This window comes from Homarus americanus, unplaced genomic scaffold, assembly GCF_018991925.1.
Source record: "Homarus americanus isolate GMGI-L3 unplaced genomic scaffold, GMGI_Hamer_2.0 scaffold36734, whole genome shotgun sequence".
In the NCBI taxonomy this organism is placed as follows: domain Eukaryota; kingdom Metazoa; phylum Arthropoda; class Malacostraca; order Decapoda; family Nephropidae; genus Homarus; species Homarus americanus.
In genome coordinates this window covers 11,207,218-11,233,016 of record NW_024733126.1, presented here as the reverse complement: position 1 = coordinate 11,233,016, position 25,799 = coordinate 11,207,218, and the positions used below count along the sequence as shown (strand labels likewise).

General features: G+C 40.3%; 1 protein-coding gene across 1 annotated transcript in view; it reads left to right on the top strand.

Annotated features, from left to right (window-relative positions):
- Positions 1-3,549: 3,549 nt before the first annotated feature.
- Positions 3,550-25,799, top strand: part of LOC121869353 (homeobox protein Hox-A4-like) — a 110,767-nt gene continuing 88,517 nt past the window's right edge. The window contains 1 exon segment of the mRNA XM_042370685.1: positions 3,550-4,167. The gene's annotated coding sequence lies outside the window, so the exon portion shown is untranslated.

Here is a 25,799-nt window from a genome sequence, read left to right as displayed (position 1 = left end):
TGTGTCGAGGATGAGGAGGAGGGTGTGCCCGGGAGGAGGAGAGGGAAGAGTGTGGGAGTAGGAGGAGGGTGTGGGAGGAGGAGAGAAGAGTGTGTCCAGGAGAGGAGGAGGGTGTGCCAGTGTGTCTGTGGAGGAGGAGGAGAGGGAAGAGTGTGTCCAGGAGTAGGAGGAGGGTGTGCCGGGAGGAGGAGGAGAGGGAAGAGTATATCCGGGAGGAGGAGGGAGGAAAATATGTGTATGGAATTATCACACACACACACACACACACACACACACATCAAGTCACCACAACCAAGGGATAATTTACCTCATGACTGGCTAACAAAGTATCATAAATCACCTTAGTAGAGGAAATAGTTATGGTAACGTAGGACTTATAACATAACAAAGGAAAATAGATTGTCAGGTGGAAAAAAATATGAAAAGGAAAAAAAATGACCCCACACACACACACACACACACACGCACACGCACACACGCACACGCACACACACACACACTTCCTGCATGACTAAGGGATCTCTGCCCTATAATTATGTTGTAACGCATCCATTGCTTAACACGGAGCCTCCAACGTGTTTTCAGTGAGGACTAAGGAAGGATTTACGCCCTCGATCCTATACGCACCTACGCATATTGGGGGGGAGGGGAGGTGGCGTATGATGTCTTCAGTGGGTTTTAGATACGTCTTCATTAATCCATTGGGAATATTATTTAATTTTTTACATTGTAGTTTCTTATTTTATTTCCTATTGATTATTGTGAGTATCTATGTAAATCCAATTATAAGTCTTTTAAAAAAATATCATTAATCCAAGTATGGTTAAATTTTGTGAAGGTTTATTTCGTCATTTTTAATATTCCAAAATCAAATGGTTCTTATAAACGTGTCGTCTATCCTCTTATCAACACACACACACACACACACACACACACACACACACACACACACACACACACACATATTATACCCGAGGGAAAATAAATAAGGAGTAATACAGTAAGTATCGTGTGGCTCAGGTCGGTTCCCTTCTTGGTGTGTGTGTTTCCCTGGCCTCCCGTGTCACCGCCTTGTTTTTCCGCTGATCCATTTTTTATCGCGTCTGTCATTTTTTGTGGGGGGGAGGTGAGACAAGGCCTATACGAGCCACCCAGCCGTTGGGAGAGAGGGGAGAAGAGGGGGGGAGAGGTGGTAGGGTGGTGGATGAGACGGAGGTAGGGAGAGGGAGTAGGGAGAAGGAGAAAGGAGAGGAAGGGAGAGGAAGGAGGGTAGGTAGGGGAAAAGATCCTCAGCCTAAATCAGTCGACCACAGAAAATTTGGCTTTTCCGTACTGGGGAGATTTTTTTGTCTCTCTCTCTCTCTCTCTCTCTCTCTCTCTCTCTCTCTCTCTCCTTATATAATGCGTGTGGTGAGGAGTTTCATGTTTCTGGACTAACTATTTGCTATGTTCTTTAGAGTATCAGAATGGTGGGAATTACGCCTTAATTGTTGGTATAAAATGGCAGAATTTTTTATATATTTTTAGGAAAAATAAAATGCCAAAATATATCCGATTTTAAGGTTTATTTTGTATTATTTTATAGTTACAATATAATACAATAATTACAATAAAATATTTGTTTAAGTGTATATAATTTTAAGGTATAATTAAATTCAATAAAACACGATTATCTTGACACGTATCATTTTATTTTTTTGAGTATCATAAGAAAATAATTATAGCTCCTTGATATTTATAGAAAACGAGATTTTTTTTTTACAACATAAATTATTAAAAAAAAACGTACAATACTAATTATATCTTGACGAAACGAAGAAAAAAACAGGAAAAATTTTAGTGAGACGAAACAAAAAATATTAAAATAATGAAGTGTAAATTAAATAAGACACACACACACACACACACACACACACACACACACACACACACACAATGCATCTCAAACTCCTATTCTTTCCTATTTCCCTTCCTATACCTCCTTACCTCCCTCCTTCATTCCCTCCCTCCCTCCTTCCCTTCCTCCGTCCCTCCCTTCCACCCATCCTCCCAGCAAGTCTGCGATCTAAGGGTGTTTTAAAGACCTTGGGAACTGCCACCATCCACCTGAGTCACCAAAAAGAAACAGTTCCATCACGCCATCACACCTTCAAAGTTTAATTACCGAAGACCACTAATTGTTACGTGAACAAAGGGGTCCCTTAAGGCGAGGATAGACAAGGGGAGAGATAGGTCCTTCGCTGTTTCCTGTGGCTTCGTCAGCTACTACTGCTACTGATGATTGAGAGGAGGAGGAGGAGGATTAGTTTGATGATTGTGATGATAAAAATGATGAGGATAGAGGTGATAAGAATGATGATAATGATGACGGTAGTGATGATGATGATAATAATTATGATAAGGGGATGCAGTATGTCTTTAACTATATTCGAGTGGATGCAAATATAAGTTACGAAGCGTAATATAGTGTGAATGAATTATGATCATTGGTAGTATTATATTAAACCTTATCTGCTACTGTACACAGATGGACGGAAATCATTAATATTATATTTACGGTTTCCGTTCATTATGTCAAAATGAGTTATCACCTTTGACGAGTATTACCTGTTCTGAATGGGACATGTAACTAATATTTGATAATTAACTTTGATTACCGGATATCGAAAATACTTAATGGAATATTGAGATTGGTATTTTCTAATCAATATTAAAGTAGATGATAAATATCGTGTGGAAATATTCTTCATTTGGTTCAGATGGTGTGTGTGTGTGTGTGTGTGTGTGTGTGTGTGTGTGTGTGTGTGTGTGTGTGTGTGTGTGTGTGTGTGTGTGTGTGTGTGTGTGTGTGTGTGTGTTAGCCGCTGTCACTGTATTCCTGTGTAGTGTGAGACGTGTGTGTGTGTGTGTGTGTGTGCCTCTATGTTTGTTGTGAGGTGCCACCAGGGGAAAAAATAGGTGAAGACCCCCCCCCCTATCCCCTCAGTGTCTTGTCAGTGGGAGGAGCTAAGGTGGGGGAGGTAAGCAGGGTGTGTCGAGGAGAAAAAGCTATATGTATTTAAATTATATAAATTCCTTCTTGTTAGTGTTTGTTTATTCTCAATGTTGAGGGTACAGGCAGTAGTGGTAGGTTCACCTGGTTAGTGGTACTCACAACGAACAGGTTGACTTGCAGTGAGTTATTATGTTGTCTTATGCATGAAAGGTGTGTGGAGAGATATCGTGAGGGATGTGTGGAAAGGTGTGTTGGGGGAATGTGTGGAGAGGTGTGGTGAGGGATGTGTGGAGAGGTGTGGTTGGGGATGTGTGCAGTGGGAGACACAAGTCACACACACACACACACACACACACACACACACACACACACACACACACACACAGTGCCGCCCACCTCATCCATCATGTGCCCCTCACTATCCGTCCAATCTCGGGGCATTTTTGCCTCGGGGTGTGATCTCAATGGCTGCTGGCATGGCGGCCCTGGGCACCGTGCCTCCTCGGGCTGTAAGATGATTTCCATCAGTAGTGCCACTCACCGCTCAGCCTCCATAAGACACCTTGTCTCTGTGATGGTCTGGTAGTGCTTGTGGGTAATACTGAGACCTCGTCTGTTCAGTTAGTGCCTGTAGAAGACCTTGTGTGAGCTTTACCACCGAGTGAGTTATCGTTGTTCCTCTGGCAGTGAGGTGGAAGGGGGTATAGGTTGAGTGCCAGTGCCAGGCCGTCACCCTACCCCGCCTCAGGATCGTGCCCGAGCCAACACCCGCCGCCTCCACCATCCCCGGGGGGGAACCGAGTACCCGTCATGAGCCCTGTGACACCGGCCGGGGGGACGAGTGCCACCGCCGCCCTTCACACTCCATCATAACGTCCTCACACACCGACCCTCACACTCACAAAACTCTGAGTTAGTTGAGCCGCCAGTCAATAAGTGTCTCTCCAGTGAGGTCGGGCAGCGGAGGGCAGGAGTGACACCCCCGGAGGCCTGTCAAGTACCTCCCACCGATCCCTCATGCTCGTGGCATTCAGGACGTCCCGCACAGCCCCCCGCAGCCACCCCGGAGTGCCAAGCGGTGCCTCCCGCCTCCTACAAGATTTATTGCTCAACTGGGCCTGAGGGGGGAACCCAGTAAGATTTATGTTTGCACGCCGGCACTGGTTGAAAGGGTGAGTAATTTATCAAGTGCTATTTGCCTTGTTGATAGCTCTATATACTCGTCTATATTCGGTGTTACTCCGTCTGTCCAGCCGCCATTACCGACTGTCACTCCTGGAGGAGCCGCGTCAGGTAATGGATGGGCCGCTGGGGGCACTCGGCCACGTCGTTCACAACCATTGCGATTAATCTCACGGCGATTCTCTCACTCACTCACTCAGTGGTGGACGGACGCGAGCCGAGGCCTTGTCGGGGGAGTTTGAGGATTATTAAATGAGAGTATTGTGACGGCGGGGTAAAAGGGGGGAATTAGCAGCACTTCCTCAGTTCTCATTACTTTTATCCTTTTCGCTCGGGTGTTAATTAAAAGCAGAGTATTTCACAAATTAGAGTCATTAATGTGTTGTAATAGTATGAATTATTTATCTATTTGAAGAATTATTAGAATAGCATTAGTGTGATTCTTAATTATCTGTAGAGGCATTTTCAGATTTCTAAACATAAGAACATAAGAACATAAGAATAGAGGAAACTTCAGCGGGCCTATTGGCCCATACTGGGCAGTCCCGTTTACACCCAACCCCTATTGCTCATATAAGCATCCAACATATGTTTGAAGCTATTCAGCGTATTCGAGTTAATGATGATATTTGGTAACTTGTTCCATTCATCCACTACTCTGTTTCCAAACCAGTGTTTACCTATTTCAAGCCTAAATCTAAATTTGTCTAATTTAAAACCATTGTTACGAGTTCGCTCCTGGTTGGATAGTTTAAGTACCTTTGTAATGTCCCCTTTGTTTAGCCCTGACTTCCACTTATACACCTCTATCAGGTCGCCCCTCGCTCTACGTCTCTCGAGGGAGTGCAAATTAAGATGCTTTAACCTGTCTCTATACTCAAGGTTCCTATTGCCCGGGATTAGTCTTGTCATTCTCCTCTGAATTCTTTCCAATGATTCTATATCCATCCTGTAATACGGTGACCAGAACTGAACTGCGTAATCCAGGTGTGGTCTCACAAGCGCAAGATACAGTTTTAGGATGACCTCGCTAGTCTTGTAACTAACACTCCTTTGTATGAACCCAAGTACTTTATTAGCCTTGTTACGAGCAAAAACACATTGTTTCCTTGGCTTAAGGTTCCTACTTATCATTACTCCTAAATCTCTCTCACAGTCGGATTTCTCTATGGCATCGTTGTTCATCTGGTATCTGGTTTCCCTGTTTACATCTCCTATACTGAGTACTTTACATTTGTCCACGTTGAATTTCATCTGCAGTGGCCGAGATTCTTACTTTATAACTTACGAAACAATACAACTAATATAGACTTTTGAAAGTCTATCTGGATATTTGGGTCAAGATATTTACTCTTTTAAACAGCACAGGTAGAATGTTCTCTTTACGGGTCTTCATTGTTTACTGTGTACATAAACTCACTCACCTTCAAGACATCATAAACGTACAGGTGAACTCTAGACGTAAACTGACAGAACTAAGTATTACTGAACCAGGTGTCTCAGGTGATTAAATTACACATATAAGAAGTGTTTTATACAGGTATTTAATATATTTCATCTGAATAATTACTTTTTGGAACTCATTATAGAATAAACATTTCTCATTAATTGAACATTTTTGGTATTAGAGAAATGTTTTTAGTATAAGAAAATGTTTGGGCATAGAAATAATAATTGCTGTAAATTTAAATTCTTAGTGTAGAACAAATTGATCTTGGTGTATACTAAACTTTATTTAGATTAATTAAACTCTCTTGGCATTAAATACATATTATTACTATACTTTGAAAATTTGTTAATGAAAAAAACTCACGGTGCATTCTTAACGTTGTAAGCAAATAATAATATTTTTATCCTTTTAATTGGTTTAATTTACTTTTCAATATAATTTCCTTGTAATGTTATCCTCTCTGTTTACATCATCAACGTTGTCATTATATCATTAACGTTCTCTGTACTGAATCGACGTTCTCCGCCTATTGGGAATGACCGAGTGATCTCCGTTTTTACGTTTAACATTTGCCACTGAACGCGAGAGTTTTTTCATATGGCTGACTGGCTCTCTGGATGCTGACTGGTTGACTTGCTTTCTGGCTGATTGACTGGCTTTCTGGGTGGCTGTTGGCTTTCTGGGTGGCTGTTGGCTTTCTTCCTAGCTGACTGGTTGGCTGAATGGATTGGCTGGCTGGCTGGCGGAAGGACGTGGGAGGAGAGAATTTTAATTAATTACCTGATCCCATCGGTCTCATAATTAATGGGTGATTTGGCAACCCCGTCATTCTCTTAGGTCGTGGGGGTAAATATCAATAAAGAACGAGACTTTCTTTAAGGATTTAGAGAAGAATAATTTTAATCCCTTGGCTAATCCTTCTTAAACAGTGTTGTTCCATGGTCATTTTCAACGCCCTGTCAGTAGTTATTGTTCCATGGTCCTTTTCATCATCGTCTCACTTATTGTTATAATAATATTTTTGGAACTGTAATTAAACAGATGTTGTGATTTCTATTGTTTAAGGATTAGTTCGTTTTTTTTGTTTATTATTATTATCTTTCTCATTATCTTGTCTACATTATGAAGAACTTTACCATCACCTCACCATCACCTCACCATTACTTCATTATCACCTCACCATTACCTCACCGTCACCTCATCATCACAAGCATCTACGTCAACGACATATTTTTTCCCACAACGTAATTGTAAATTGTCCTCTTGTAACAATTATTATTATCATCGATAATCTCTCTCTCTCTCTCTCTCTCTCTCTCTCTCTCTCTCTCTCTCTCTCTCTCTCTCTCTCTCTCTCTCTCTCTCTCTCTCTTCAGCTTTCTATATTTTACTTGTGCAGTCCTCGCCTTCCCTCACTCTCCCAGCCCTTTCTCCAACATTCTCCAGCCATCTCTCCAGCACTCACCCCAACTCCTTCCCAGCCCTCTCCTACCCCTCTCTCTCCAACTCTCTTCCGGGTATTCCCCTGCGCCTCCTTCTACAGACAGATCCTGCTAGCGGCTCCATCCGTCTCCGGGCGGGCCAGTGCAAGACAGCTAGGAGGAGAAAGAAAGTTACTTTTTTTAACACTTTTCAAGGTGTGAGCGGAAAGATATACACTTATACTTTGATAAACTTTTTTAGTACCTTGGCGTCGATCTAGTTATGCAATTTCGATTTTTTTTTATATTCTGAAAGTATGAGTGAAAAAATGTATATATACTTTGGTTGAACTACTTTTTACTTCAACATCGGAATATTTATATAGGTATTTTGTTTTGTATTCTTTCAAGGTATGTGTAGATAGATACAGTTATATTATTTGTTTTCTTTGTATTTGGTTGTCGATACTGGTATATAATGCCACGTTTGTTTGTTTGTTTGTTTCGTTTATATGTTTTTAATATTCGTAAGTCTTGGGTGGGAAAATTTTTTATATGTAATTGTACTGTGTCGCGTTCAGCTCCTCCTCCAACACCTCTTTCTCTTCCATCTCCACTTCTTCCTTCACTTTCTCCATCTCTTCTTCTTCCTTATCCTCTTCTCACTCCATCTGCTCTTCCTCTTTCACTTCTTCCATCTATTCCGTCGTTACCTTCCTCCTCCTCCTACTCTTCCATCATTCCCTCCTTCCCCTCCTCCTCCTCCTCCTCCTCCTTACCGGTGCAGGTGCTGGAGGCAGACATCTGGGAGGCCGCACCATCCGTCAGTGTTGCCAGACCCCAGACAGGTAGCGTGAGCCCTTGGCGTCCACCGATATGCGACACTCCCTCCTACAAGATATACCTGCCGTGTGTGTGTGTGTGTGTGTGTGTCTGTCTGTCTGTCTGTGTAGATAAAGGAATGGAGAAAAGGGATGGAAAGGATAGGAATTTATCATGTCAATAGATAACAGTTATAGTGATAAATTATATAGAGTCTGCTGCGAGCACCTGATACCTCCTTCAGGATCCTTTAATAACTCCTTCAGGATCCTTTAATAACTCCATCGGGATTCTCTTTGGAGCTACTTGATGTCTTTTGATAAACCATGCATAAGAGAGACAGACAGACAGATAGACAGACAGACAGACAGAGACTAGTTATTCTGTGATTCATAAATACTAATTTAGTTAAGCTAATTTAATTTTTTTTTTATGATTGATTGACATACCTTCGTTAAGAATTTTCTACCTGATGAATATTTCTCTAAGAATTTCTATACCTTGAGAGATAAATGTTGAAGAATATCTCTCTAAAGATATAAGTTGAGACACGAGTAGTTATTGAATCTCTCTAAAGGTCTCTTATAGTTAGAGACACTCAATGGTTAACGAATGTCTCTCTGAAGTTCTCTTGACTTGGAGAGTTAAGTGGTTAACGAACGTCACCCCAGAAGCTTACATTATACAAAAGCTCTGTAGTTAACGAGTGCTTCATTGAACCCCCACCTCCTCCCTCTCCCCCTCGCCCCCCCCTTCCCCCCCTCCCTTCATCTATAGTTACAGCATACGGCCCCATAAGGACATTTATTTCAGGGACTCAGTGTAAATGATGACTAATACCTCCTTCAAAGTCTTATTAACGTAGGAGCTCTTTGATTAATGGCTCCTACCTCATGAAACCTAATCTAGGGGTCTTGCCAATGGATCACTTTAAGGTCCCTGGATCACTTTAAGGTCCATGGATCACTTTAAGGTCCTTGGATCACCTTAAGGTTCATGGATCACTTTAAGGTACCTGGATCACTTTAAGGTCCATGGATCACCTTAAGGTTCATGGATCACTTTAAGGTCCTTGGATCACCTTAAGGTTCATGGATCACTTTAAGGTTCATGGATCACTTTAGGGTCCCTGGATCACTTTAAGGTCCCTGGATCACTTTAAGGTCCCTGAATCACTTTAAGGTCCCTGGATCACTTTAAGGTCCATGGATCACTTTAAGCTCCCTGGATCACTTTAAGGTCCCTGGATCACTTTAAGGTCCATGGATCACTTTAAGGTACCTGGATCATTTTAAGGTCCCTGGATCATTTTAAGGTCTTTTTTAACTAAGGAACTCTGTGATTTAATAGAATGTTGCTTCAATCACCTTTACGTTCTGTGGTTGATAAATGTAACTTTGATAAACTTCTTAACTTGATGACTTCAGTAAATTAAGATTCTGTGGTTAATTAACTAATATGACTTTAATAACATTCATAACTAAGAAAATTTGTAGTTTATAAAATATTACTTGATATTAGACGATAAATACCGACTTATATCACCTTACTATAGAGACTGATCTACATGATGACTTAACTTGAGGTATTCATTAACTCACTATACTGCTCCCTTAAGAAGCTCAGTTGCTAGTTACTCTTACTTTGAGGTTCTTTGAGGAATTGGTTTACTGATGTGTCTTGTCTCTGATGGTTACCGTGAGGTCTATATAGTTACTTCCTGAGTGATGAAACGCGTGTTAATCTGTTTTAAGTCTTGTGTGTGTGTGTGTGTGTGTGTGTGACTGTGTGTGTGTGTACGTACTTATTCCTCTTATTTCGGTAATAGTAATTACATAACACGCATTTTCACATTAAGCTTATTAATTATGACACCTGGAGTGAACCGAAAAAATATTAGCTAATTAATGCAAGAAATGTTGACACACACACACACGCACAAACACACACACACACACACACACACACACACACACACACACACACACATACAGACACATCTCTAACCCCCTATAAAATGCATTGGACCTCCATCCTAAAATGAAAAAGGTTCATGGTACTGAACTAAGGCAACAAAAATGAATTCATCCTCTGAAACTCCACAAAAATTTACTAATTTTCCTAAAACTTATTGGGGGTAATCCTAAATTGTTTTATTCCTCAAAAACAACATAATAATCAAGTTTTGTATTCCTTTCAAAATTACCAAAATCCGGCGTAATTTTTTTTTTATTCCTTTGAAGCCTCCTAGTGAAACCTCTTAGTAATGCCTCCCAATGAAGCATCCTAGTGAAGCCTCCTAGTGAAGCCACCTCGTGAAGCCACCCGGTGAAGCCTCACATGAAGCATAAACCGGCCGGGAAACCAGTAATTAATTATTTTTTCTTTCCCATTTCCCAGCCAGTGAGATTAATGGCCTCACACTGATAGCGTCCAGGTTATCTTATTTTTGGGTTTTGCCAGTTTATGTTTTTCACCCAAAATAAAGTCGAAGGTGTAGCCATTTTCTCTCTATAGTATGGGAATATTAAGAAGAGTTAGGAGATGCATAGATGGTATCAGGAGGGTTAAATATGCTTTATAATATACATAGATAAATGAGAGTTTAAATGAGTGTATGAGTTTGAGATTGAATAAATGTTTTTCCTTTGTATGTGTATGAATGTGCTTGAGTATGCGGTATACATAAACAAAACACACACACACACACACACTCAAATGTACAGAAAATATATGTGTGTGTGTGTGTGTGTGTGTGTGTGTGTGTGTATGCGTATGTGTGTGTGTGTATGCAAGTGTAAGTGTGTGTACTGTCTGTGGTGTGTGTGTGTGTGTGTGTGTGTATGCAAGTGTAAGTGTGTGTATCTCTGTCTGTCCAGCACACCCTGGTTATTGTTAATGGAGGCTGGGTGACGTGAGAGGTCCATCAGATAGTGTTAGACGGCGGACAACACACACACACACACACACACACACACACACACACACACACACACACATACACACACACACACACACACACCACCACACCTCCATTGTCTCATCACCTTAAATCAATCCATCCATCTATCTATCTATTGATCCATCAACTTTCCTCCTTATACAGATCAAATGGATTAGAATAAACTCACCACAAGTCACAATAGAATAATCCATTAATCCACACTAACACTCGCTTAACGATTATCTTCTTCCTCAACCTAAATTATTCTTTGGTTCGTCACATCACTTATTAAAGATCATTGGGCTTATTTTTTTTCTAATTTCCCTTCCTTAATTAATCGCTAATGACCGGAAGTTACAGGTGTGACTTCATTAATCATTTGTTCTTACCTGTATCATAAAGGTGTTGCGTATCGTTGTTTCTCTGACACAGGTGAACCTTTAGTGATAGCCTGGTCTTGTCTTTCTTTGTGTTCGAGAGGTTGATGGTTGTTGTTGTTTGCACTGTGAGAATTTGGTCAGATGAAGTCATGTCTGTTTATTGGTAGATAATAATTTGATGAAGGTAAATCGAGTAAGTAATACATGAGAATTTGATCAGAATTTATTATGTGCGTTTATAGATACATACGATTCTTCTTTTTTTCTTTTTAATAAATCGTTTATTCTAGTATTACTGAACTATAACTATTCATTAAAGCAATTCAAAATATATAAATCAAAAATTATTAATTTGTTATTGCGGTTATTTCTTATTAATATGTATTATTACTACTTTTTCTCTTCTGTTTATTGCCGTTCTTCTTCATCTCAAGTCACTGTTTTCGCTTTTGACCAGTTAATATTAGTAACAATATATAAGAAATAAATTAATTAATGAAACCATGAAGATCTAATTCTCACTATTTCCATCCCAATGCGTCGACAGCTTGGTTTTTTTTTTGGTTTTTTTAGATTACCTGAAGATTGTCCCGTGCCCCCTCCACCCTCGGATTATTTCATCAGAAGATTACTACCCTAACACTTATCTCACCTAACCTAACCTAACTTAACATTGCTTAACTCCCCCAGGTAGCATTAGGGTGGTAAATCTTCAGGTGAAATAAGCTAGGGGGCGAATCTTCTGGTTATTCGTTTTATTTCATTTCTCCTTTGCGTCGATAATTTCAGGCTAAGATCTTAGACCCTACGATCTCTTGGCTGATTTATGCTGTATGTCATGTAATAATAAATGAAGCAGCGACTCAGTTCCAGTGTGAAGCATAAGTCACATTACCGATGACACTTCACCGCTTGACCTCCCCCAATGTTTACCTTGCTTGCTACATTCCTTTCTTCTGTGCAGTGTCCTCAGTAAAATGACCTAATGCCGAACCTTATATTATGTAAAACACCAACTCTGAGCTCTTAGTATAATGAAAACAGCAGATATGAATCCCTTGATACTGTGCGAGTCGATGCTTCAAACGCCTGGTTAATGAAAAACCGTATAGATTTTTACTCCTTGGAATTATATGAGTCGAAGTTTCGAATATTTGGTGATATACAAAACGAAGCTCCGAACATCTGGTATGCCACAGTTCGAACATCAATAATCCTACGTAATTCAGAACTTTTCATATCCGCCTGAGACTGGGGGTACCTGGCAACCCTCCCGTATGGAATGCCTGGAACTTCCGGAATAATGAAAAAATTTAATCTAAATAGTTAAAAATCCGAGCTCTCTGGCCTGGCATAGAAAGGTCGCCCCATAGCTTGTTCTTTATTGACTATATATGGCCTAGTAATGCATACGTAATGTACAGGACACATGACTTTAGACACACTGACAGATAGACAGACAGACAAATAAGTAGGTAGATAGATAAGTAGATAGACAGATAAGTAGATAGACAGACAGACAAACTTACCTGCTATTGTCAGTAGTACTGTACCTGTGCCCCAGAACACCCCACGAAGACAATTGGAGGATAATTTTAAAGAGATGGGGAAGAGGAAGAGGGAAGAGGGGGATAGAAAATTAGGGACCTGAAAGAAAGAGAAGTAGAAATAAATAAAAAACAGGTATTGTATTGTGTGTGTGTGTGTGTGTGTGTGTGTGTGTGTGTGTGTGTGTGTGTGTGTGTGTGTGTGTGTTTGTTTGTTTAATAAAACACTGTATCCTCAACAATCAACAGTTCCTTAAGACACGACAAGCTATTCTCTCTAGGACTCCCACTGTGAAACTCAACCCTCAAGGATATGTAACACACCAGTTCCTTGTATACAAATATGATCCTCCGCCTCCCTGGCCTCACTACGTGGCCTCCAGGTCTTAGAGGTCGGTATACAAAGAATCTAAGATTTCTGGCACGAATTCCACCCACATAAAAAATTAATGTTCAGTGTAGTATTAAATCTTTTGCGTGTTAATAAGAATGTTATATAAAGTGTTAGGATGATATATGGTGTCGTAGGCCATATTATTATAATTCTACTACTATCACTATTATGGCCTCCAACCTCCCCTTATAGCCATACTTTCTCCACATATTTTATTACCTAACTATCCTAATACATAGGTATCTACCCTATTGCTAACTACTACTGCTTACTATTACTACTACTACTACTACAAGAGGTAATTGTACATAATCAATCATACAATGTTAACTTTCTTAAGAATATCAACATAATAACTGTACGACATATCCAAAATCTATAATAAGAAAAATAAAATATAAACAGTAATATTAATCGACTTTATTTGGAATGACAAAAAATTTAAGTGTTTAAAAAGATAAATAATTTAAACCAGGTTACAACAGAAAAAAATAATTAAATGTTGAAAGTGAAAATTGAATGTTTGTTTGACAGAGAGATTTATGAAACAGGTCAGGTGAAGTATATTAATGAAAATTATTACGTCACACCTGGGGAATATTTTAGCTTAATATGTACAGGTGACTCCTAGAATACGGAAGGTTAACAGTAACATTTTTTTAGTGATGTATTTTAAGTTATCTATATGCGTTTTACGATTTATTTTATACAATTTATACGATATATTTTCTAACATTATTTAATCTAAAGTGTATTTTAAATTTGGACTGTGGTTGGTTTTCATTGTTTGCCTGAAGATTTTTACTTAATATCTATCTATATCTATCTATCTATCTATCTATCTATCTATCTATCTATCTATCTATCTATCTGTCTATCTATCGATCTATCTATCTCAGTGAATTAAGTTTAAACTGAAAAATATATTACTATCAATAATAATATTTCATCCTTCAGGTGAAATATTAATCACAACTTCCATAAACGTTACAGTAGATGTTGTGGTGTCAAGGTCTCGTAGCCTCTCGCAAAACACGTGATCTTTACTGCCATTAATTTTTTTTTTACCAGTATGAAGGGAACATATCAGTACAGAACGAAATAAACGTATTACCTTGTGTTTACTGTATGATACGTTGATTTAATTTCCTTTATTTTTATCTAGACCAGGTTACGATATTGTGAAGCTTTGTAATAGATAGATATTAAATAGTTAGACAATACAACATTCCACCTTCATCCTGGGAAAAATATCTCCCATCACTCGCTGAGAATCCACCATTTTCTTCTATCGTGAGACTGACGCAGAAAATGGGAAACTTTAATCAGTGGGGGATTTGTTTACATTAGCCGAATTTGGGATTAAACCCCCCCACTCCCCTATCCTCTCCCCCTCAACCCCTCCCATGGTCAGTGATGAATGTAGATTATGGCAATTAATCTGTCACATAGGCAGTGCTCTGGCAGATTAAAATCCCTCGTTTATTTCAGGGGGGAAGGGAAAGGAGGGAGTATATTATTCAGTATGTTAGTTTCAGTGTATCAGAGTAATGGTAGGTATAAGCTCCCTACATTACACGATCACCACACACTTGTCGATAATTTTGACTATATATCAGCTGTGGTTGGGACTATACAGAGGAGAGGGAAAACGGTGGATGATAATGATGTTTGGATGAATTATACGCGTTTTCATTTTTTTCTTTTTTTTGCATTCACGAAAGAAGAGAGATGGAGAGATATTAATATTTATGAAGGAAATCCATCTAACATTTTATTTCAAGGTAATAATATCGATAATAAGTGAGAGATAGATTGAACTATTAAGTAATGTCGTCTTAGTGTTAACTCAAAATACTGTATATTATAAGATAGATAGATAAATAGATACTTAATCATTTAATCGTAATACGAGTTAACATTGATTCAGTGTGTACATAAACAATGCAGGTATACAAACAATAGTAAAATAATAAGTATTTAATTAATGATAGCTATTACTACTACTACTGCTGATACACCTTCGCTAAACACAAATATAAACATTACAACTAACAACCATTGGAGAAAAGGAGAAAAGAGAGAGAGAGAGAGAGAGAGAGAGAGAGAGAGAGAGAGAGAGAAATGGAATAAAGATAGCCCACAAAGGGGAAAACGCCACAGTAGAAGATAAAAATGGGGAAAATAGTGAACAAAAAAGAAAGGGTGACATAAAGGGAGGGGGAGAACACAAAACACGGAAAGAATGATGGGAGGGGAAAGTGAAAGAGAGAAATGAAGTAGGGTGAATGTTTATGTAAAAATACTGGATAGGAGGATACAGATGTAAACGACTTAGTTGTGCACAGGAAAAAATTGGGAACCAGAGGGAAAGAGAAAGAGATGAAAGAGAGAGAGAGAGAGAGAGAGAGAGAGAGAGAGAGAGAGGGGGGGGTGGATCAATATGCTGATGACAAAGGAGTAGAATGCCGACAGCCAGCGACTCTCCCCAATATCAAACGTAACATCAATTCCAACACTTAATGATTTTGTGATTTTTTAATGAGAATTTGATGAAATTTACATATTCCTTAATATATACTGATCGCTCACGCTGTCTTCTCTACGGCCGTCTTAGAAGATATATGTAAAGATAAGGCATAATTTCTATATAATTCCTTGTGTTTTTTTCTGGTATTAGTAAAGGATATGAGAAGCATGGCGTAGTTCTTCCTTAATTACTTCAGTATAGTAATTAGGAATATCAAAATACGATGAATTATGAGACTAATTGTATAAAATATTGATAATTACTATACTAGAAATTCTGAAATATAATATAAAAAAATCTTAATATATAAAAATGGAAAATATTAGGTAAAGTATGATAAAGAAATTAAAATATACAAATTATTGAAAATATTTTAATTAGTTGATTTAATAGGAAATAGTGATATAAAAAATAAGCATATTGAATATTCATATCTTGAATATATGATAAAAGTTTGAAATCCTATACAATATAATAAAGGTTGGGTCATTATATAGTTAGTTTCTCCCCTGTATAATATAAACTGTTATATAACTGAGAGCCTTCATTTAGTATTGTCATTAGAGAAGTTTGAGAATTGGTTAGGTTAGGCTAGATTAGGTTAGGTTAGGTTAGGTTAGGTTAGGTTAGGTTAGGTTAGGTTAGGTTAGACTAGGTTATGTTAGATTGAGTTAGATATAGGTTAGCTTTCGTTATGCTGGGTTAGGTTCGGTTAGGTTAGGTTTGGATATGTGAACCATTAATGATGTTTAGAATCATCAGCGTAAACAAAACAAAAATCGTGTCATAACAAGTTTGATAAATATATATAGTCTGAGTATGATGACATCAGACTTAGTATGATGACTGATATAGTTATGAAGCTGAGACAGCAAGCTAGAACACATAACAGAATAATTGGTAAAGACATAAAACAACATAGAAAACTGGAGTGTATAGCAATTGATATAGCCGGAGTATAGCTGATATGATAGAATGTTAAAATATATTGATATAGACGATGGGCTGATATACCAGTAATATAGTGATTTATATAACAGTAGAACGACTTATAAAGAGTATTGTTAACATTGGTCGCTATTGACAGGACTTGGGAAACTTCAGTAAATAAATGTTCTTATAGTCGGTTGGTCGTTATAGTAAGAGGATCCACATATGAGAGTGTTTGATAAAGACAGTTGATCGCTATAGCATGTTGGTCGTTAAAGAGAGTCGAAATGTCAGGAAATTCGATTAATGAAGTTGCCTGGTCCAAGGTGGTCGCTTTAGAAAGTCGATATATTTGGGAAATTCGAAAAAAAAAGAAACAGGTGTCGCAGTAGCTAGTTGGTCGCTAGAAAAATAAAAATGTCAGGGTGGTCGGTAAAGAAAGTCGGTCGTTCTATGCGGGTGGTCGCGGAGCAGGAGTATTGTATTGACTTGTAGATGAGAACGGTGTTGTCATTTCACTCCGTCCCACACACACACACACGTACGGCGTTCCTTCTGTCGTCCTTACTGTCTACGGACGTCTGTACTTAGCGTGATAGTTAAGGAGGAAAGGTCCGTGACTTGTCCCTCCCTCCTCACCTAACTGCTGCACGAGGGGAGGCTGTTAGAGGGGAAAAAGTATGCGTGTTTAAGGGGAAAAATATGAACGCGGTCGCAACTCCTCCTTCCCAGTCCCCTTCTCTTCTCCCCTCTGACAGAGCTGTGTTTCTGAGGGAGACACGCGCCCTGCTCCTCTCCCCTCTCTCCTCTTACCACCTCTCCCCTCAGGACCCTTCCACCTCACCCTCACCCCAGACCCTCCTACTCCCCCTCCTCCTCTATCCCCAAACCCCCTCCTCAGTCTAACACCGGACGTCTCCCCTCCCACCCTTCCTCCCTGCCTCACCCCGGAGCTACCCGGGTCTATCCCATCCCTCCCCTCACCCCGATACTGCCACCCAGCGACCCCGATACAACCTCCCCACGTCAGCGAGGGGAGGTCCTTCTGTCGCATGCTATTGTCTTGTATCAGTTTATTGGTTTATCTTGACTTTATTTACCTACATTATTTTACTTACCTTTACGTAGATAATAAAATCATCTAATGTTTTCAACACATTAAATATTTTAGTTTAGTAAGTAAGTAATTGAAAGAAATAATTAATAAGCGTGTAGAAAAGAAATTAACAGATGCATAGATTATGTATGCAGACAGAGCAGACATACAGTATACGTAGACAATATGTGTGTGTACAGATAATGTCCATAGACAATGCAAATATATATATATATATATATATATATATATATATATATATATATATATATATATATATATATATATATATATATATATATATATATATATATATCCAGACTGCTCAAGCAAGGACTTGACATTCCCTTAATATCACCGTGAAACTTCCCAGCGTTAATTTGAAAAGTTTCTCAACTTATTTCATAATCATCCAGAAACAGAGGCTTAACATCGTACCCCGTGAAAGCTTTTTGTTACCAGTATCAATTAACGTTAAATGTCAAGAACTGAAAATTTAATCAAATAACTTTTTTCTCAGTAATCAAACAGCGTATCACTAAACACTAAGAGTTTACTAGTTTATACGACCACTATCTGTTCCTTCACACCACTACGTAAACATCATAACAAAACGAGAGAAAATGGAAATGTTTTTAATGGTAGTTCTTCCCTTCGCTCATAGATGGCGTGAGTGATACCTTCCCCACCAGAGATGACTATCACCAACTTGTTGTGTGCTGCCCCTTGTCTTGTTTATCGCTGTTTCATCCCCCACACACTTTATCATCCAACTCTTGTGGCCCAATACCCGAGTTTAGGAAATGCAACCACCCACTTGCTGGCCCACTAACTCTGGTTATAAATTATTTTCTGGATATTAAAGAGAGTTTTAAATTGGATTGCAGATCATTTTTTATGTTCGTTTATAGGTGTGAGTCTGTTGATTGATTACTTACCGCTGTCGTCCAGGTGATGTCTTGCGGCAGGTGTTTAATCGGTAAGGTCAGGTGATGTTTCAACCCTTCTACTGTTCTTGTTATTCAATACTTTCCTCTTCGTGGATTTGTAGACGGTAAGGAAACAAATAAGAGAAGGACAATTGATGTAGAATCCATGGAAAAAGACAAATGCCACTAATTCTTCCAACAAATGTTAACTATTGACCTTCAAAGTCCAATAAAACAAGACACAAATACACAATTTCCAGAGTCACGTAAAAAGACTCGCAGAATCAATCACTAATTATATCCTGTCACCGTCAATTATCCTTTTTCATCAATATAACACGACCTTCCTCACTTCACCACCATGATATATCTCTGGTAATATTCCTTTTCCCTGGCGTATAAGATCTTCAAAACTCACATCACCTCCGTAGTATTCTGATATGAGCGCCAGTTAAGAAGTATCCCTGAACACCTCAGCTTTCCGACTCGAGACAGCAAAACACCGCGAGCGCTTTGGTTAGGTTTGAGAGGGGGCCCGATGATCCTCCCCACACGACTGCTTACCTTGCAATGGCTCCTACGTGTTCAGATACCCGAGTCCCTCCTATACTTCCATCATTTACACACATCAATGTCTTTTTATTGCCTATCTAATTACTCTTACAGGCCACCACACCTCGTTAATGGCCCTAAGCCTCGGTAACGGCGCCATGGGATAATGACACGTAGGAGGGGAGGTCACTGGAGTCATGAAGGTGAGGGCAGGTGGTGGCTCCGGCGGGGCATTGTGGTGCTAATGGTTGCTGCGATGAATCCAAGCTTAATCTGCAATCAATCTTTGGATGCAACCCACGCCAAATACTGCTGCTGCTGCTGTTACTGCTTCTCTCTCCTCTCCTCTCCTCTCCTCTCCTCTCCTCTCCTCTCCTCTTCTCTTCTCTTCTCTCTTCAACTATGGAGACGTAGTGTGTCTGTATGTGTATTGAACTGTGTGTATTTATGGATATGTATGTGTGTGTGTGTGTGTGTGTGCGTGCGCTTGAATACGTACGGAAGTTAAACATTAGTGTTTGCCGTAAGTAGGTCGAGAGATCTGTAAAAAAATGAGTTTTGGTAGAAGAAGAAAAGGAGGAGAAAGGAGAGGAGGAAAAGAAGAGGAGGAAAAGAAGGAGAAAAAAGGAAGAAGGAAGAAGTATAAGGAGGAGGAAGAGGATGAAGGAGTTAGAGAAGCATCTTACTAAAACTATTGAGTCTCTAGTACACACACACACACACACTCACACACACACACACACACACACACACACACACACACACACACACACACACACACACACACACACACACACAACACCCCTCTTACCCTCCTATAAGAGCCGGGAAAAAAGAGCAATAATAATTCGCCACGACACTAGTGGTTGTTGTATACGATTGACTGGTAGAGAGAACTCGGCAATGGTGTGTTCTACTCTCTCTCTCTCTCTCTCTCTCTCTCTCTCTTTATTCATTTACTTTTTCTAGTCGTTCGGGAGTTCCTTACCTCTCCCCCCAATTGTCACACTTTCTTCTCTTCCTATTTTCCTCCGTCCCCCTTTACTCCCCATTTCTCCTCTCTCGTCTTCCCCCTTTCATCCCTCCCTTTTCCTCCTCCTCCCTTCCTCCCCTTTCCTTCCCCTCCCAGCTCTCCCCGTGTCCTCTTCCTCCCTACCTTTCTCTCTCTCTCTCTCTCTCTCTCTCTCTCTCTCTCTCTCTCTCTCCCAAGCTTCGTTCTACCCTTCTCCCCCAGGCAGCTGACTCACCACTCAGCCGTCTCGTCATTCATCCGACTTTACCGTCACACCGTCGCACCGTCCCCCCGTCACACCATAAGGAACGTCACACCTTCACACCATCTCACCGTCACATCATCAGACCATCTCCCCTTCACACCATCTCCCCTTCACACCATCTCCCCTTCACACCATCTCCCCTTCACACCATCTCCCCTTCACACCATCTCCCCTTCACACCATCACACCGTCACACCATCACACCGTCACACCATCACACCGTCACACCATCACACCGTCACACCATCACACCGTCACACCGTCACACCATCACACCGTCACACCATCACATCGTCACACTATCACATACCCCAACCAAGTTAAAAATTTAATTCGCCAGCGAGTTAATGAACCTAATTTTTATATGGTGATTTACATTGATTTTTAATGGTTAATGTGTGGTTGGGTTAATGTTTTAATGGGTTTAGTTAATGTAAAAAAGATTAACATTTCTGTGAGGTTAATGAGAGAGGGAGTTAATATTGCTGTGGTTAATGTGGTATGGGTTAATATTTTTCATCTGTTAACGAGGGAAGAATGAAAAAAATATAAGGTTAATGTATGACAGTGAGGTTAACATTTCAACGGTTAATCAGTATTGGGTTAATCATCTCAACGGTTAATGCTGCAGTTATTATGAAGCGTGACTAATCAATACATTCTGAATTAATGCGTATCTGGTCAATGCGTCTCCGTCCAGTAGCCAACACATCTTGATTAATGCGTCCTGGTCCAGTGCGTTGTCCGGCTACCACTACGAGACTTCAATTTAATGCGCCTGTGGTTAATGTACCGACAAATAATGTGTCCGATTGATATATACCCGGTGAGTGCGTCGAACGGGGGTAATACAACTCTAATTAATGGGGTTTTCGATCAATGCGCCTTGGGAAAATTGTGAATCTGATCAATGCGTTTTCCCTCAGTGCATTCACGGAAAATAACGACTTCAATCAATGCGTTTTCCTTTAAATACCTCCTGGGGAAATGTGTCTTCAGTTAGTGCGTTTTCCTTCATTGCATTCAAGAAAAATAATGACTTTAATCATTGCATTTTTTCTTTCAATGTATCCCAGGAAAATGTTACTTGAATTAATGTGTTTGCTTTCAGTGATTTCCGGGAAAATGCGGTTCTGATCCATGCATTTGCGGTCAATACGTTTGCGGTAAATGTCTCTTATACCCAGAACGAATGAGATCGCTATAAGTTCGGTTAATGTGTATGAAATATAAAAGAAATATTAAAAAAAATCCGGTTTACACTAAGGCTATTTTGTTTACATTAGCATAAATCTGACAATATTTTAAGAACAGCCGATTAAATCTGGTCGGAGTGTAATCTGTTTTCAAGGATTTTTCTTCGTCAGGGCCGTGTTGGGGGTGAGGGTTGAGAGATGGGTGTGTAAATGAAAAAAGAATTCTCTACATTTCCGGGTTTTTTTCGTGATTTACGTATTTTTACATTTACATATTTTTTATGTGATTTACGTTTGAGACTACACCAACCTAACCTAGCTTACCCTACTCTATCCTACCTTAACCTATCCAAAGCTAACTTAACCTACGCTATATTCTATCCTACCATACCCTACCCTACCCAAACCAAACCAAAGCCAACCCAACCCAACCCAACCCAACCCAACCCAACCCAACCCAACCCAACCTAACCTAACCTAACCTAAACATCCACTTCTTATTTATTGTTCTCTCGCCCACACACACACACCTTATACCGCCATCATCACTATCACCACCACTAACATCATCACTTTCACTATCACCATCACTTTCGGTATCACCATAACCATTATACTATCACCACCATCATTGTCACTACCGCCATCACCACATCACACCACCACTGTCACCACCACACCACACCACCACCACACCACCACACACCACACCACACCACCACACCACACCACACCACACCACACCAGCATCACAGGATGATGTCACCACCGAGTGCTCCACCACACCTCCCCTTCAACAGATCACCTCAGCTGATGATTTGGATTACAGAAGCATAAGAGGTGTTCTGGGGAGCGGTGAGTCACTACACACACACACACACACACACACACACACACACACACACACACACACACACACTTACAACTAAGACTTACAGTGTACACATTAAAGGCTGAAATATAACGCAAAAGACTTAAACATAAAATAAAAGACTTAAATATAACATAAACAAAAGCATTAAATAATAAAAGGCTAAAGTGAAGACTCAGCCGCACAAACCAATCATGCCATATCGCGGTGACCATCATGTTGTTCCGTTATATCCTGTTTCGTACGATATTCCCCTTGGATACGGATGAGTGGCCTGAGAGAGAGAGAGAGAGAGAGAGTGAGAAAACGATAACATGGAAATTAATAGAAACGGTTAAAAGGCGTACAGACAATGGTGATAAATGAGAGAAAGTCGAATATGTGAGAAGAAGAATTAGAGTGAGAGAGAGAGAGAAAAAGTTTGTAGGAAAGACAAACATTGATGCATAGAGAAAGAAAGTGAGAGAAAGAGAGGGAGATGGCAGGGAAAGAGTGAAAACAGACACACATAGAGAATGATGATAATTAATAGAGAGTGGGAGAAGAGAGAGAGGAAGAGAGAGAGAGAGAGGGGAAGAATGAAAGAAAGAGAGAGAGAGAGAGAAAGAGAGAGAGAGAGAGGGACGAAGGGAGGGTAGTACCGGACGCTAGGACCGGCTCTGTGGGCTAGGGTCTCGGCCTAGCATTGCGCCTGTCAAGCCAGCCCCGTGAGAATGACTGATGACCTAGACGAACCCCAACACACGCGGCTCTCTCTCTCTTTCTCTCTCTCTCTCTCTATCTCTCTATATTTTGTCACTCTTTCTGCCTACATATTCTCTTTCTCCCTCACCTACCTTAAACCCTATTTCGTTATCATTTTATTATCCAATTTCAATTCCAATTTCATGAATGGGAAAAATGAGGACGAACCTAACCTTGATGACAACCAGAAATTGGTAACTTTATTATTCTCTCTCTCTCTCTCTCTCTCTCTCTCTCTCTCTCTCTCTCCACAATGTATACTGCATACTCCATAATATACTGTATATGTCTGTCTTTCTGTCTGTTTCTCTCTCTAGCCATAACCCAGCCAGCCAGCCAGCCAGCCTTTGTCCCGACACGGCGTGAGGACCCGTAAGAACCAATATAGCCTTCCTACCTTCCTGATTATCGACCGTAAAGGAAGACGCGATTCTCATTCCTCATTTCTTAACTGTCTAACCATGGGAACCTTAGAGCTGTTGATAGCGAGAGATTCAGATGTAAAATCGGCCCTTCACACAACCCCCCGCGCTGCTGGCTCTGGGGCTTTGTAGAGAGAGAGAGAGAGAGAGAGAGCACACGCATACATATATACAGAGAGTAGGAGGGGTGGTAGTGTGTGTGGAGGTGAGGAGGTAATATGAGGACGTTCGTATGTCCGTCCATCGTCACTATTCTTGAGGTGTAATTTACTCGGTTGTGATCACTTGACTCCCCTGAGCAGCTGTACAATGTATCTCATAACCCGACCAGATAGTTAGATAGACAATACACACAGACGGACAACCTTTACAGCTGTGTGTGTACATGTGAGGAGGGTGGAAAGGGGGATTATGTGTGTGTGTGTGTGTGTCAGAGGCAAAGTTTCACACACACACACACACACACACACACACACACACACACACACACACACACACACACACACACACACACACACACACACACACACACACACACACACACACACACTGGAGACTGGTGATTGGTTCAGAATTCACTTAAACTGCTGGGGAACCGTGACGAGTGAAGGCGCATCATTGATTTACTAGGACTAATAGTAGTAGTAGTAGTAGTAGTAGTAGTAGTAGTAGTATGGTTAAACCCGAGCAAGCAAGCAACCAAACGCCGTGACTGTGTTTGTATACGTAACAAACACACAGTCTTTGGTTTTCGGTATAGGAGAAGAGAATTGAAGGAGAAGAGATAAAGATTTTGGGTGTGAATATGAACTGGGATAAAGATCATACTGTTTATACCAACAGATAGAATAGACTTAAATACAACAGTGTATTCTTATGGCCAAAGATTGAGATTATTATTTTTCGTATAAATTAATTGTACTTCAAATATTGCTGAAGATTTAGATATAAAGATTATCAATATGCTTTTATATGTAATTGGTTATTCAAGAAAGGAAGAAAGGTTTCAGTTTGAGATATGTAATTTTTATTTTTTTAGATTAATGAAGACTTGGATGATCTTATGGGTGTTTTGCTATAGGAAAAAACTTTACAATTATTTGTTTCTTGCTAAAGGAAGACAGGAAAATGAAGCATGAGTAGGCAAAACAGTAAAGCATTTATATACTGACTTAGACGTTAAGAAAACTTGAAATCTTATGACAGGATAACCAAAACAATCTTGAATACCGAACTATAAAATAACAGTACAGGGAGAGTTGTATACCTACCACAGTAAGACAGGGGAAATGGACTTCGAGTACCTGTAAGAGTAAAACCCACTCAGGGAGGAGGAGGGTGAAGGAGGTGGTGGGTGGTGGGAGGCAGCGCGCCATCACACCCACAACAGGAGGCTTCATGAGCCATCAATCCATCACCCGGCCGCTTCAAAATAATCCCTTTTGGAGTAGGTCGGAGAACTCGGTAAGATCAGCCCCGCGACAGCCAGCGTAAACACTCTCCCGTGGGGGATATTCGGTCATGACTGAAGGGGTGAGTACGTGCCCTGAACTTTTGAGGAACGCTACCAGCTGGGCCTCCGGGGGGCGATGTGGCGGAGTCTCCTCTCACCTGTACCTGCCGAGGCGTGACTTCTGCCTCGCCTACAGGAAGGGATAATAACTTATTATATCTACTGGAGACTCTTAGGTGTGTGTGTTTGTATGCTCTTGTATCTCTCTATGTCACCTACCCTGTTTTGTCAATACATTAATGTGACCAGCAGTCAGGAGCTTTAAACACCGTGTTCAGCAAACTTTAGTTCCTGCAATAGACAAAACGTAATACAAGTTAAGAAAGACACATTCAACGTAGCCATGTCGTGTTGGATATTGAACAGAATCTAAAAAAATAAATAAAAAATAAATTAAATAGAAATTTCCACCTCTTACCTTGAGCAGTGCAACCCATCCGCACACACCGAGATGCCGAGAGAGATTACAACGAGGAGGGGGGGGGGGAGGCGAGGTATAGGGAGAGGGTCTTGTCCTGTCATTGCTCGACCTGCTGGTGTGAGAGTTGAGATCGCGGCGCCCTTACCTGGCCAGCCTCGTACACTGATCAATAAAGGTGTGTGA